This window comes from Sciurus vulgaris (genome assembly GCF_902686455.1).
Source record: "Sciurus vulgaris genome assembly, chromosome: 1".
Classification (NCBI taxonomy): Eukaryota; Metazoa; Chordata; class Mammalia; order Rodentia; family Sciuridae; genus Sciurus; species Sciurus vulgaris.
Window position 1 is genome coordinate 100,512,480 of NC_136461.1, and position 12,922 is coordinate 100,525,401.

The window sequence follows — 12,922 nt, forward strand, 5'->3', positions numbered from 1 at the left end:
AGGTCCTTATTGTGCTCTGGTTCTACTGGAAATTAATTCCCAGGGGCAGGATATCCATAATTCAGCTTATAGCCTTTTAAAAAGTTATCATCATCATCGTCTTCAAAATAACTAAATATAAATGAGTCCCCACTCCTAAAGATTTGGGTTTGGATTTTTTAACAATGCTACAGTTTCTGTTCAATGCCTCCTCTAGTACTCTATTTTCTCTTGGAGTCAACCTATTGACAACCATTCCACCAAATAGCTGGAGGGCAAATTCCCTTCCTTATAAAATTTATTCTGAAAACAATTACTTAATTAAAACAGTCTTGGGCTGTTCATCTAAAGCAATGGGAAATGTGTTTTGAAGTATTTGGGCCTGTTAACTCTCTGGGGGAACCTGGAACTAAATGTGTTTATCTTCATTTCTGTGATTTAGCCACTATTCTGCCTCTGTTTTCCCTACTATATGATTGCTTTGGGGGGATTTGAAGATGTACTGCCAAAAGTTCAAGTTAGTAGTGATAATTCTTCATTGAACTCAGATTGAAGACTGACATGGTTTCTTGCCAGGCAGCAATCAGTGACCACAGGACTAAGGTGGTTGCCAAGATTCAGGATTTGCCTGAGTGGTCCTGATAGCTAACAGCCAACAAAGGAAGCCATCCAGACTATTCTGGGCCATGTTGGGCACAGTTGGTCTACTGAGGATGGTTATTTTTGCAATTTTGTGTTTTGCCAATCATTTTGGCAGGTTTAAAATCCCCAGAGGCCAATTTATGCTGCAGACTGTCACCTGCCAATGCAAAATAAAAAACTTATATATGTTTACTAGGAAGAAAGTCAAAGTTCTTACAAGACAAGGTCTTTGGATCCCCAAGGCCTGACAGTGTCAAAAAATATTAAAGTTCTTTGATTCCAGTCCTGGTATTGTCCTTAGAAAGTGAATCTCTCTCTTAAGTACAACCAGGGATTGATGATGGGCAGATTGAATTCTTCATTCTTTTTTGTTTGTTTTGGTACTGAGGATTGAACCTAGGGACCCTTTAACACTGAACTATATCCCCCAGCCCTTCTTATTTTTCTTTTCAGACAGGGTCTTGCTAAACTGCTGAGAGTGGCCTCAAACTTGTGGTCTTCCTGTCTCAGCTTCCCAAATCACTGAGATTACAGGTGTGGGCCACCATACTTGGTGAACTTTAAAGCATGATTTGGAAAGGAACAGCAATAACCTGAACTTAAAAGTTTAGAATTCATTGAATAGTTCTCTGATGATTTAATATAAGTGTTTCTCTCTAGAAATTGGTGGGCAAAGAAGGGAAGGTCCAAGGTGGTCACCAAAATAGCCAGACATCCAAACATTGTTCAAGGCCAAAGTCTTCAAGTTAGTAGTGATACTTCTCCATTGAACTCAGACTGAAGACTGACATGATTTCTTGCCAAGTCAAAGAAAAGAAAACTGAACTCTAGGATTCTCTTGTGCCTTCCTGAGGTTAAGTCAGCAGTCTCCCGAGCCACAGTTTCTGCTTACTCAGAATGCATTTGTTCAGGCAGTGCAGTTGGGGTAGCAGGGTCCAATAGCAAAGTGTTAGCTGATAAGGAAAAATCAAAATGATGCCCACTAAGCTCTCATTATCTTAAAAATTAGAAACTCTAATGAGAGCCTTCCAGAGTGAGCTGAGCAGCAGGAGGGCACCTCTGACGGACGCTGCCCTCTGTGAGGATGTCACTGCTGTAACCATGGGCAAGCTAAGTGCCCGAGTGCCTCAGAGCAGTTTCCCTGAAAGCAGCCAAGATTGATGAGACACTTCAGGATTCGGAAGCCATGATGAAGAGACCATGAAGCAACCCAGAATGGAGGCTGGCACCTGAGGGTGATTGTCTTTACCCATGAATTTTGTTAAATGTGTCTCTGAATTTCTCTTGGAATAGACTTGACTTTTATGGTGCCAGATTCCTCTAAATGTGATGCTATCTAAAGACAGGTAATATGCCCCTTAAAGTTCTCTGTCAAATCTGTGGTTCTAAAGTTGGGTTCTCATCATATTACAGGTTGAGGAAACTTTTATGTGAAGATGGGAGCTGGGGAATGCTTATTTCCCCGGTAATGAGCAACTGTGGAAACACACTTCTCAGACCTGGTAAATGACTTCTAGTGTTTTCTGTTGAAATACTACATCTCCTCACCCACTCTGCATCACATCTTGGCACTGCATGGCCCGGTGATACTGCATTCCCTCGTGGCTCAGAGCCAAGAGTGTGCCCAGCAGTACTTAGTACCATATAGGGAGTCAGCAGGACTCTCCAGGTTCCCTCCATCGCACTCCTACTGGAGCAAAGATTATCAGATCACTAGTCGCAGTGTTATTATTACCCTGATGTGCAATAAATCTGTGTGGTGCAATAAATTAAGGCAAGGCTCTGTTCTCACTTTATAGGCTGCCAATAGTTTTATTTTAACAGCTCGAAGATATGAGTTTCCTTTTTCAGTAGAGTAGAGGAAGCTGTGAAATTTGAATAGAGAACAAAAGGATAGTTGCGTGTGGTTTAAAAGACAGGTATTGTACAAGAGCCAAGTTCATGAGGACGACCGACACCTAACATTTTTGTACTTAATGGTATTAAAGGACTGTGAGGCCTTACAATGCCCACAAGAATTCATTAAAATTCATTTTCACATCAATGTCTCACGGCTGTGTTCTGCTGAGCTGACCTCTAGCACCAGACTTACAGACTTTCTTTTGGTGATAAACCTGAGCTGACTGTAAGATCACAAATTGGTTCTGGAACTCATTAAAGTCAGCAAATGAGCATTAGTGAGATACTTGCATAGTCTGAAAGTATGATAATCTCTTTTGGCAATTACAGCTTTGGGGATGAAGAGAGGGGTTCTGAGAAACTCTCCAACCTGCAACAGGATCCTGATCTATTTCAGATGTCTGTTAAGAGATGCACACGCCTTGGGTTTTTTCCTTCATGCACCATGCACCCCCACTGCAGGAGGCAAGGAAACGATTTGAGACATGCTTCACCTCTACCCTTGACCACATTCAAAGCCCAGCGAGGCCTTTAATCACAGCCCCTATGTATCTGACACTTCATTATTTTTATTTATTTATTTTTGTTAAGCACCTTCCTCTTTGGTAACAATTTCTATATCTAGTCTGTTTTAGGATATAGCCCTTACTTTAAAAAAAAAAAAAAAAGAGACTCAAATGTTAGTCTTTCAAGTTTTCTTAATCCTCTGGTTACAGAACCTTCCTTCTATCTTCACTTTGATCCATAGATTGCTTTTGTCTAAATTAAAGTGCTGGCACTTGGCTTTTGTGTCATTGTATCCCCTGAACATATTAAGCTATCAAGCATACGATTGATACTCAATATAAAAATATTGATTAATTCTTTCAAATACTCTTCCCAGCTCGTTCTATAACCACCAGTTCTGTCCATGCTCTCGCCCAGTTCACCATCATCCCTGCACTGCCCTGAGAAAACAGGCACTCTTTATGACTTTCCAGCCCCAAACGACAGGCTCCCTTGGTAATCCCCTCTGTAAAACCCTCACACATTCACCCTCACTTCTCCTCAGCAAATACATACTCTTTTTGCTTGAGTCTCATTTATTAGCAGCAAAAGTAAACACAGAAAATTTTATTCTCTGAGTTTAAGCATTCTTGTAAATTCTCTTTCTCTCTCTTCTTTCCCTTTAATACAGTCTACCTCTTGTTAATCTACAACAAGCCTAATCAGTAGAAACTCTGGAAAAACTGAGATCATAATCTGTGAATCTGGTTTGAATTTGGAATTTGTTCTCTCAGTGTGAAATTAATATTGTAAATTTACTGGAAGTGTGTTTTCCATGTTTTGTACTCTAATTTTTTTTTTTTCCTGCACAGTTTGGTATCCAGTTTAAGGAATTATCAGAAGGAAAGAGACATTTTTCCAACTCCTTTTCTGGTCTTTCCTCCTTCCCCAACCCCAGCCCCAACATACACACACACACACACACACACACACACACACACACGCGCGCACGCGCGCGCGACACTGAAGATGACAAAGATGGATGGAGTCCTTACTTGCATTCCCCTTAGGTTATATCATTGTTTGGAAGTAATTGGTTCTTATCCAGAGCAGACATGGACAGAGTAAGGAGTTTTAGCTCAGCCTTATAAAGTAGTATAAACCCCAGGCTTGGCTCTTGTGTGGTCTTCTTTCTAATGAATCAACACATTTGTGTTAACAAGCATTTATTGAGTGCTTACTTTATGCCCAGTACTTATATTATCTCATTTAACTCTATTCTTGCTGTATAAGATAGATATTCTCAATTTATAAATGAAGAAGCAAATATTCAGAAGCATTAGGTGACATACTGAGTGGGACAACCAAAATTCTGGTTTCCAAGCCGACTGCACTTTCTACTACACAATTTCTTCTTGTCTGGTGTTTAACTTTATGCTAACTTTATGCTAACTCTATATTCAAGAACTAGAATTCTCTGTATAAGTTGGTAATTCTTAAATAATTTATAGAGATCAGAAATTCTATTATAATAAATATCATTGAAACAAAACCCCATTTAGGGGCTATCATTGATTCCTAATTTTGATCTAGCAAACACTCAAGGAATATTTTGTGAACATTTATTCAAATTTCTCACTGGAAATCTGAAGCTGATGACACCTTAAAAATTCGGTTCATGTATAATTATAAAAAAATGGAAAAAAATTTGGTTCAATGATTAGGCTTCAAGAGAAGGAATAGGAAGCTTGTTGATTCTCTAAGGTGTTGGTAGTGGGTTCCTTTATACTATAGCAGTGAGTCTGAAAGTCATATTAGTTCACCTTGTTGTAAACTAAATTGAAAGTCCCAAGGAAATAGACAAAAAAAAAAAAAAAAAAACAAAAAAAAACCTTCCACCTAGATCTTTAAAAAGGTACTTAGAAACATAATGTCAATTTTTTTTTTTTTTTTTTAGAAAAAAGATTTTGGTTAATGAAAAACCATTGATTTTTCCCTTTAAAGTAGCTAATATTTTTATCAGTCTTTACTATGTGTCAGTTACCATTCTAAGTTTTCATATGTATCATTTACTCTTAACAACAACCCTGTGAGGTAATTAAAAATTTTTTTCAGTTGTAGATGGACACAATACCTTTATTTTGTTTATTTATTTTTATGTGGTGCTGAGGATTGAACCCAGAGTCTCACACATGCTAGGCAAGCACTACCACTGAGCTACAATCCCAGTCCCAGGATGAGGTAAATGTTATCCAAATTTTACACATATGGAAACTGAGTCTCAGAAAGTTTAGTAATTTGCCCAAAGTCATACAGCTGATAAGGGGTAGGATCAGAATTTGAACTTACACAGTATGGATTCAGAGCATGTTGAACCTCCTATATAAGGTTATCAGATAAAATATGGGACATGCAGTTATATTTGAATTTCAGATAAATCCTAAACACTGCCTGGAACATATTTATACTAAAAATATATTTGTTTATTTAAAATTTCAAACTATATTTTTATTGTTAAATCTAACAACCCTAACCATGCTTTTCTGCCTTCTATAAATTAAGATGTTCATATACTGGGGTTCCTCGATTTGCAGTTTACAAATGTTTTGTTATAGAACAATGTTAATTCATACCAACAAAGATGGTGAAAACCCTCTTGGATTCCTTTTCCCTCCATTTATTGAAGGCTGGGTTGGTCTGGTGACAGTCTTGTCCCTGATAGTGCAGCTGAATGCAAGCTTTTCCCTCCAGATAAGAAAGGACTGCTTACTTTTGACATTCTGGCTCCCTGCCTATACCGGGCTTTCTCTTCAGTGGCTAGCTGTGTCCTGCCTGCCTGGTGCTCATCATTATCCAACCTCCTTGGTGCAGGAATTCTTGACTCTTTCTGGGAGTTGCAGAGCTGCATGGGTGAGTAGCTGCTTCCTTCCAGATGACAAAGTTCACAGAGGGAAATGGAAAAGAATGAGCAGGCTGGAGTTTAGCAGAAACAGACTTTGCATATTAAGTCTTTTGTATAGAAATATAAGTAGGCAACATATATGCTATCAAACAAATAACCGTATGTGTATGTGCATGTGTGCGTGTGCGTGTGTGTGTTGTTGGAGATTAAACCTAGGACCTTGCACATGCTAAGAATATCCCGTACCACTGAGCTCTATACCCAATCTATAGATTTCATGCAATGTACACATGCCCCTTCCTGGCTGCCTTCTTTCACCAACCAGATAAGCTGAGCTGAAGAAACAACTGCTCTTAATGGACATCTAGAAACTAAATGTAGTGTCCCTCATATCACATCATGCATTAAAAACAAATATTTCTGGGTGCAAGGGCACATGCCTATAATCCCAGCAACTTGGGAAGCTGAGGCAGGAGGATCACAAGTTCAAGATCAGCCTGGGTAACTTGTAAGATCCTATTTCAAAATTTAAAAAAATAAAAATAAAAAGAGCTGGGGATGTAGCTCAGTGGTTGAATACTCTGGGTTCAATCCCCAGAATGACAATAAACAAATACAAATACAAAGAACTTTTGGAATTAGCTGATATGTATTGTCTTTTAACAATGTTTATAACTGAAAGTGACTGTTTATTTACAAGGTTGGATATTTATAGAATCATCTCTATTGTGAAGGTTTTAAAGAACTTTACAAATATCATAAATTTTTATGATCCCAGAATGAAATAGTATAATATTTATTATAACATAAAGTAACATTTCACCATGTTCCAGTTTCTATAAACTGCATTACCTGCCATAGTTTTTATGAAGGCACTCTGAAATTTTACACTTTTTTTTAGTACATATTGCAGATAATAACATTGAGGCTGCAAGAGGTTAAGCAATATGCCTAAGCAGTTGGTAAGTAGCAGAACCTGCATTTAAACCTATGTCATTTCACTCCAGGGACCATAAACATAATCACTGAAAACAATGTCTCTGCATCATAAGATTAGTAGACATTACTTCTATGGTAAAGAAGCAATTTTTTAAAAATTTTCAAATCTTCAAAGGCTTGAAACATTCTCTTGGTTAAATAGTAAAGAATCTTCAGGAGGTGGAACAGGTGGGTGGTAAATAGCCCAAAGGGTGGGACTGAATTAGATGCTGTATGACTAGTACACAGACTATGCCACATGACTCCCCATCCAAGCTGGACACCTGAACTCACCTGTCTCCAGGTTCAATGAGACAAGTCCACTGATCACTTGCTTAGATGTCACAGTAATGTCAGGTTGCCAAAAGAGATTCTAAATGTTTGCTCACTTTCTGTACTAATCTCAAGATTCACTGGTAATAAACAATTTGTGCCTCAGTACCAGTTTATGGACCACATCTTAAGTAGCACTAATATTGGTAAGATTGGCTCAGCACATAATTAATTAAAATAACAAAAAAACTAATGATGGTTGGCTTATTTTCTTCTCTCTCTCTCTCTCTCTCTCCCTCTCTCCACTCATTCACATTCCTGTATATTTACTGAGAATATAGCAATGAGCAAAATGAATCAACATGCTGTCTTCAAGGAACTTATATTTTAATTCAACCAATATCTTGATACCTGAAGATTCAGGTACCAGTTTGAGGCCTTGCCAATTACTAGCTCTGTGATTTTGTACAAATTTATTTAATCTCTCCAAACAAGTTTTTCCACTCTTAAAATGAGGCTAATAATACTGAATTTAATGGTGTTATTGGCAGGATTAAATTAGTTACTGTGGAATTATTCTGAAAACTGTAAAACTGCATGCCAAAGCCTTGTCCTGTCTTTCCATGTGTCCTTCAGGGCAGGAATCATATCATATCTTTGTATCCTCAATGACAGGCAAAAGTCCTTGTTAAGTAGCAAGCCTCTGCTAAAGTATACTGAATAAATGTGCATAAGGTCCTATACGTGTAAGGTACATTTTTGTTTAAAAACAAAGTAGGATGGAGCTTATTGGTACAATGCTTACCTGGCATGCTCAGGGTCTTAAGTTCAATTTCCAGCACTGCAAAAATAATTAATTAATTAAAATATTACACCTGCTTCCCAAATTCTTAAATTCTACTGCACCAATAGGACAAGTACATCAGGTACTGGCGGGCATAGTTTATGTAATTCTACTCTTGGATTACAGACTTCTAACAGTTCAAGTTCTAAAAATACATTTTCTAAACATTTATTAGATGGAAAGCTCTTTTTATCGATTTGTATCACAATCTGATACAAATTTGCTTCTTAACGGCCTTTCCCACTAATTGATCCTGGAAGTGGCTATGCTGGTCCTGCCAGTTCTAAGTATACCCACACTGTCTAGGATTACAACCTCTAATGGAATTGTCAAGGTATCCTAAGTTTGGGAAGCATCTGGAAGAAATTCTCAGCCAGTAATAACATGAAAATAAATACTTTCATAATAGCAAAATTTCAACAAAGCATCTGTTTCATTTGGTGGTCATTTCATAAGGAGCAGGACTGACACTGCAAGAGGTACAAATACAATTAAAATGCAGTGACCTGCAAGGAATGACATTTAGTACCAGGAATAAAAGGAATATACAAAATATACCACTGGTGAATAGAGATAGAAACTGTGGGGACTTCAGAGGAGGAGCAAATGAGAAAAGGCTCCGGGTAGGAGCTGTGATATGAGACAGGGCTCTGGTAGAGGTAACTGGAGGCATTTGAGACAGATAAAGTTTAATGAATTCATAGGAAACATAGCAAGTCGTTCATTATACATGTTAGGGTATGGTGAACGATAAGACTGGAAAAGGTGGGGAGAGATACATAACTGGGCAAGTGTCAGATTGAGTAGTTTGTACTTAATTAGATAGGGTACTACTACTAATAACTTCTAAAATAGGTGGAATTGTGATCTGGCCACTGCTTAGGAAGATGATTCTAGCAAGAACATGAGATGGACTGATGAGAAAGCAATTAAGCAGGAGAACAAACAAAAGTAAAAAAGCTTAGACTAGGGGTAATCAATACCTGGTCTAGCTGGGCATGGTGGTACATACCTGTAATCTCAGCGGCTCAGGAGGCTGAGGCAGGAGGATAGCGAGCTCAGTAATATTCCTCAGCGACTTGGTGATGCCCTAAGCAACTCGGTGAGACCCTGTCTCTAAATAAAATACAAAAAAAGGGGCTGGGGATGTTGCTCAGTAGTTAAGTGCCCCTGGGTTCAATCCCTGGTACCAAAAAAAGTAAATAAATAAACGAAAATAAAAATAAAATCAATACCTGACCTAGAATTGTGTCAATGTAGCTAAAGGGGAAGAAGCAGATGGAAGAACCATTGGGTAGGAAATATCTATACCTGAGCTAAACAGGTAGCCCTTAGCTTATGCAGCTATTTAAATCTAAATTTAATTTTTAAATTATGTAAGATTTGGAATTCAAGACCTCATTGTATTAGTCACATTTCAAGCACTCATTAGCCACATGTGGACCATTGCAGATAAAGAACATTTCCATAATGGCAGAACTATCGGATAGGACAGATACTACACTTTGGGGACTAACTGGGCATAGGGATAAGGAAGAAAGATTAAGGGACGCTGAGGTTTTGATAGCTCAGTGACTGAGAAAGAGGGTGCTATGAGCATCAAAGGGGAAGTCAGGAGGAGGAAGAGCCAAACTTTAGAGGAAAGATGATTTTAGCGTCTGTCAAACACCAGGTAAAAGAAAGTGTGTACACAAATGATTGTATGTCCATGGTGTGAGGCAAGTGAAATCTCAGTGGGTCTCCCAGTGCTTGTAAAGCAGCCTAGGCAGTATCTGCCTGGCTTACCCGCTCCTGTGTTCAGTTTCTACCTGGTCTGTGCAGTTCCCTGCAGATTACTAGTGGGCAGTCCGGCTCTTCAGTCTCTTTCAGACCAACGGTTCACACCCAAAGGCTATGCTGTTTCCTTAGCTCCTTGGTGCCAGCTGGAACCCTTTTCCCTCACAGATACTTTGTGCTTCCTCTCCCCTGATGGACTCACTTCCCCATGTTTGATCCTTGGAAAGTCCCCTTGCCCTCACTCATTTGATTGCTTCCTCTAGAACTGTTCCTTCCCACAGGGACCACCACTTTTTACTTGCTTTCTCTTCCCTCCCAGCTCAGATTCTAAGATCTTTTTCTATAATTACTTCCTTGGGTACCAAACCCATTGACTTTCACCAGCAAAACTCAGCCCTGATCAACACAAGTCTCCTCCAAGTCCCAAACAATGGAGGGTGGTGGAGGAGAATCACACAACCACACTGTGTGGTTTCACTTTACGACCACCAATTCAAGAGTCCTTAGTATTGTCCACACTATGTTTTTCTGGTCACTCTTCCACTATTACCCAGTCATCAGGCCTTGAATCCAAGAATCACGATCTTTTTGTTTCCTCATATACTGCCCAAGTCCAAATCCACTGCAATCAAAAGGTATCTAAATAAAACTAAAATAAATAAAACACAAAACAAAGTAGCCCTTTTCTCGCCTTGTACTCTGCTGCTATCCTAGTTCAAGCTAACATGAAAAGCCTCCTTACTGGTCTCCTGTGGGCCTTTGTGCTTCCCTATTGTGAATTTCTCTCTCTCACACACACAGCAAGACTTTTAAAAACATGAATCAGATGTAGTCATTCCTGGACTCACCCTCTTCTCAGGGCTTCCTGTTGCTCTTATAATGACCCATGGGCTCCACAGGATCTGGCCACTTGCCCACCTTTTTGAGCCTAACTATTTCTGCTCTCTGGCAGGCTGACAATGCTCAGCTATACTGGCCTTTTGCCGTTCCTCAACATGGCAGGAGCATCCTCATCTCTGGGTTTATGGCTGATTTTCTTTCAGCCTGGAAAAGCCGTTCCTCTTCTCTATCCCTGAATTCCCCAGTTTCATTCCTTCATATCATGGATGTATGGCACAAAGGTCTCCTCTGAGAGTCAATGTTTGGCCAGCTTATAATATCACTCCATTCCCTGCTTTATTTTTCTCACACCCCTTACCACTACCTGCAATTTTTGTCACTTGTTTCTCTCCCCTCTCCCACTCCATTAGTGTATAAATTCCACGAGGGCTTTCACTTGTCTGTGACTTTATCCTCTGTGCCTAGAACAGTGCTCAATTAGTACTTATCGAATGATTGCGTTCCCTCCAAATTCTATTCCTCCTGAATCTCTGACCCTTCACCATTTCACTTCCGGCTTCTCTCCTCTCTGCAAAGCCGAAAGTACCGGTTCCTACGCATCCTAGTAGTCCTCTTCTACTATCCCTTCTGTAGCTGCTCCTTTAAGCGGACTCCCCTACGCCGCTGGGAAGGCGGGGTCGAAACCTGGCCATCCGCAACTCGGAGAGGCGGGGCGGGACTAGGGGGAGGTGCCAGCGTGCTGCGTGCGTGCGCGTTCTGGAGGCGCCGCCGCCGCCGCTCCCGAGGCCGCTGCTGCCGCCGTCGCCGCGCAGAGTCGGAGCCGGAGCCACGGCCGAGAGGAGGGAGGAGGAGGAGGAGGTGGTGGAGGAGGCGCCGGACCCAGGGGGTGAGTGAGGGGCGGGGAGCCCCAGCCTGCTTCAGAGGAAGCGGGGGGCGCGGGTCCGCCGAGTTGGGGCTGTGGCGGCTCATGCCGCGGGTTAGTCCTCTGGCTCCCCCTTCCTCCTCCGCGTTCCCTCGGTGTCCGGGGCGGCGGCCTGGGGGCCTGGCCGGCGGGAGGGGCCGGGACTCGTAAGGCCCGACAGCCGCCGCCAGAGCTTGAGCCAACCACGCCCGCCGACCAAGCCGGTCGGCTGTGGCTGGGCCTGCGGGAGACGGTCGGGAGGGGCCGGGCCGGGTGTGGGAGAGAAAGAGGACATTGTGTCCCCCACCTTCTAACTCTCCGAGGTGTCATGGCACAGCCCATTTCCCTCGCCATCTCCTCGGACGCAGTGCCCTCGCCCCTCGCTGCCTGAGAGGTGTAGAAGATTGGACAACGCTGCCTTTTTACTCTTGCTGTCCCCAGACTAGGCTCAGAGATTCCTGCAAACCCAGGTTGCCCTTTGGGGGCACACGAGGAGGGTCGGAGCGTTGGGTGCATTTTCTGTCCTCTGTCCCCGGCTAGAGAGGTGCGGGTGGACTGTAGTGTGGCCCTCTCCGCACTTCTGTTAGGTTTCAGGGTTCTCCTACCCTTCCTGTTCCCCCAGTGGATAGGGCTGACATCCCTACTTGCCACTCCACCTCTCAGCCCCTTTCCCGCCCTCTTTCCCCCAGGTCTTCTGTAGCATGCCATGTGTTCGCCTGTTTTCTTGGGTTTCTGGTTTCCTAAATTTTGTTAGGAAAGAGGTCACAGTGTGATTCTTGTCTTCCTTCAATTTAGGGTTTGTTAAGAGTGTTGGGGTGGTAGGATTCTCGCTTACCCCTTCACTCAGGAAGTTAAGGACAGTTTCTTCAGCGAGGTTGTGTAATTCACTGCTGTAGGGAGAAGAGGAGGGAAAGACAGTTGAATCCCTGAGCTCTCCTCAAAGGGCTGAAAACCAGAGTTTAGGGGACCTTTGACCTCTCTGAAAAAGAACTATCATTGAAGAGTAATGTATTCGTTTTTGAGAGAGAAAATAATTTTGTGACTACTTTGAAGAGAGGAGGGTATGAGAAATGAAATAACAGGGCAGGAGGTTATTGGGCCATAGTCTTACAGGTAGCCACCTTTTCTGCTTCTTGGGTGGTAGATGATGGTTCTCTTTTTATTATAGTAAGAACAAGTGTCAGTTCTCATATTTAACTTGGGGAACTTACTTCAAAAGCATGCTGAGGGCAGCCTCACAAGTGATGCTGCTGGAAACAGGATTTGGAAACTTTCTTTGGGTTTCCTGTAAGAATGTGTGTGTGTGGGAGGGGGAGCACCTATGTATAGTTTATTTATTTATTTATTTTTTCTCTTTTGATGTAATTGATTTCTGCAGTACTTTGACATAATGAACACTGAA

General features: G+C 41.4%; 2 protein-coding genes across 10 annotated transcripts in view; one reads left to right on the top strand and one right to left on the bottom strand.

The window, feature by feature from the left end:
• LOC306658747 (adenosine receptor A3-like) overlaps positions 1–11,269 on the bottom strand; it is a 104,269-nt gene extending 93,000 nt beyond the window's left edge. For 3 of the 5 annotated variants that reach the window (XR_013763138.1, XR_013763139.1, XM_079135974.1), the window contains exons 1-3: positions 10,628–11,269; positions 9,016–9,119; positions 7,965–8,000 (exon numbers count right to left, since the gene is read on the bottom strand). The gene's annotated coding sequence lies outside the window, so the exon portion shown is untranslated. The remainder of the gene's footprint in view (positions 1–7,964; positions 8,001–9,015; positions 9,120–10,627) is intronic. The other 2 variants (XR_013763137.1, XM_079135975.1) reach the window with 1 other exon arrangement.
• Positions 11,270–11,367: 98 nt separating this feature from the next.
• Positions 11,368–12,922, top strand: part of RAP1A (RAP1A, member of RAS oncogene family) — a 91,501-nt gene continuing 89,946 nt past the window's right edge. For 4 of the 5 annotated variants that reach the window (XM_079135945.1, XM_079135943.1, XM_079135941.1 and 1 more), the window contains exon 1: positions 11,393–11,505. The gene's annotated coding sequence lies outside the window, so the exon portion shown is untranslated. Of the gene's footprint in view, positions 11,506–12,922 lie in introns of all 5 variants that reach the window. The other variant, XM_079135942.1, reaches the window with a different exon arrangement.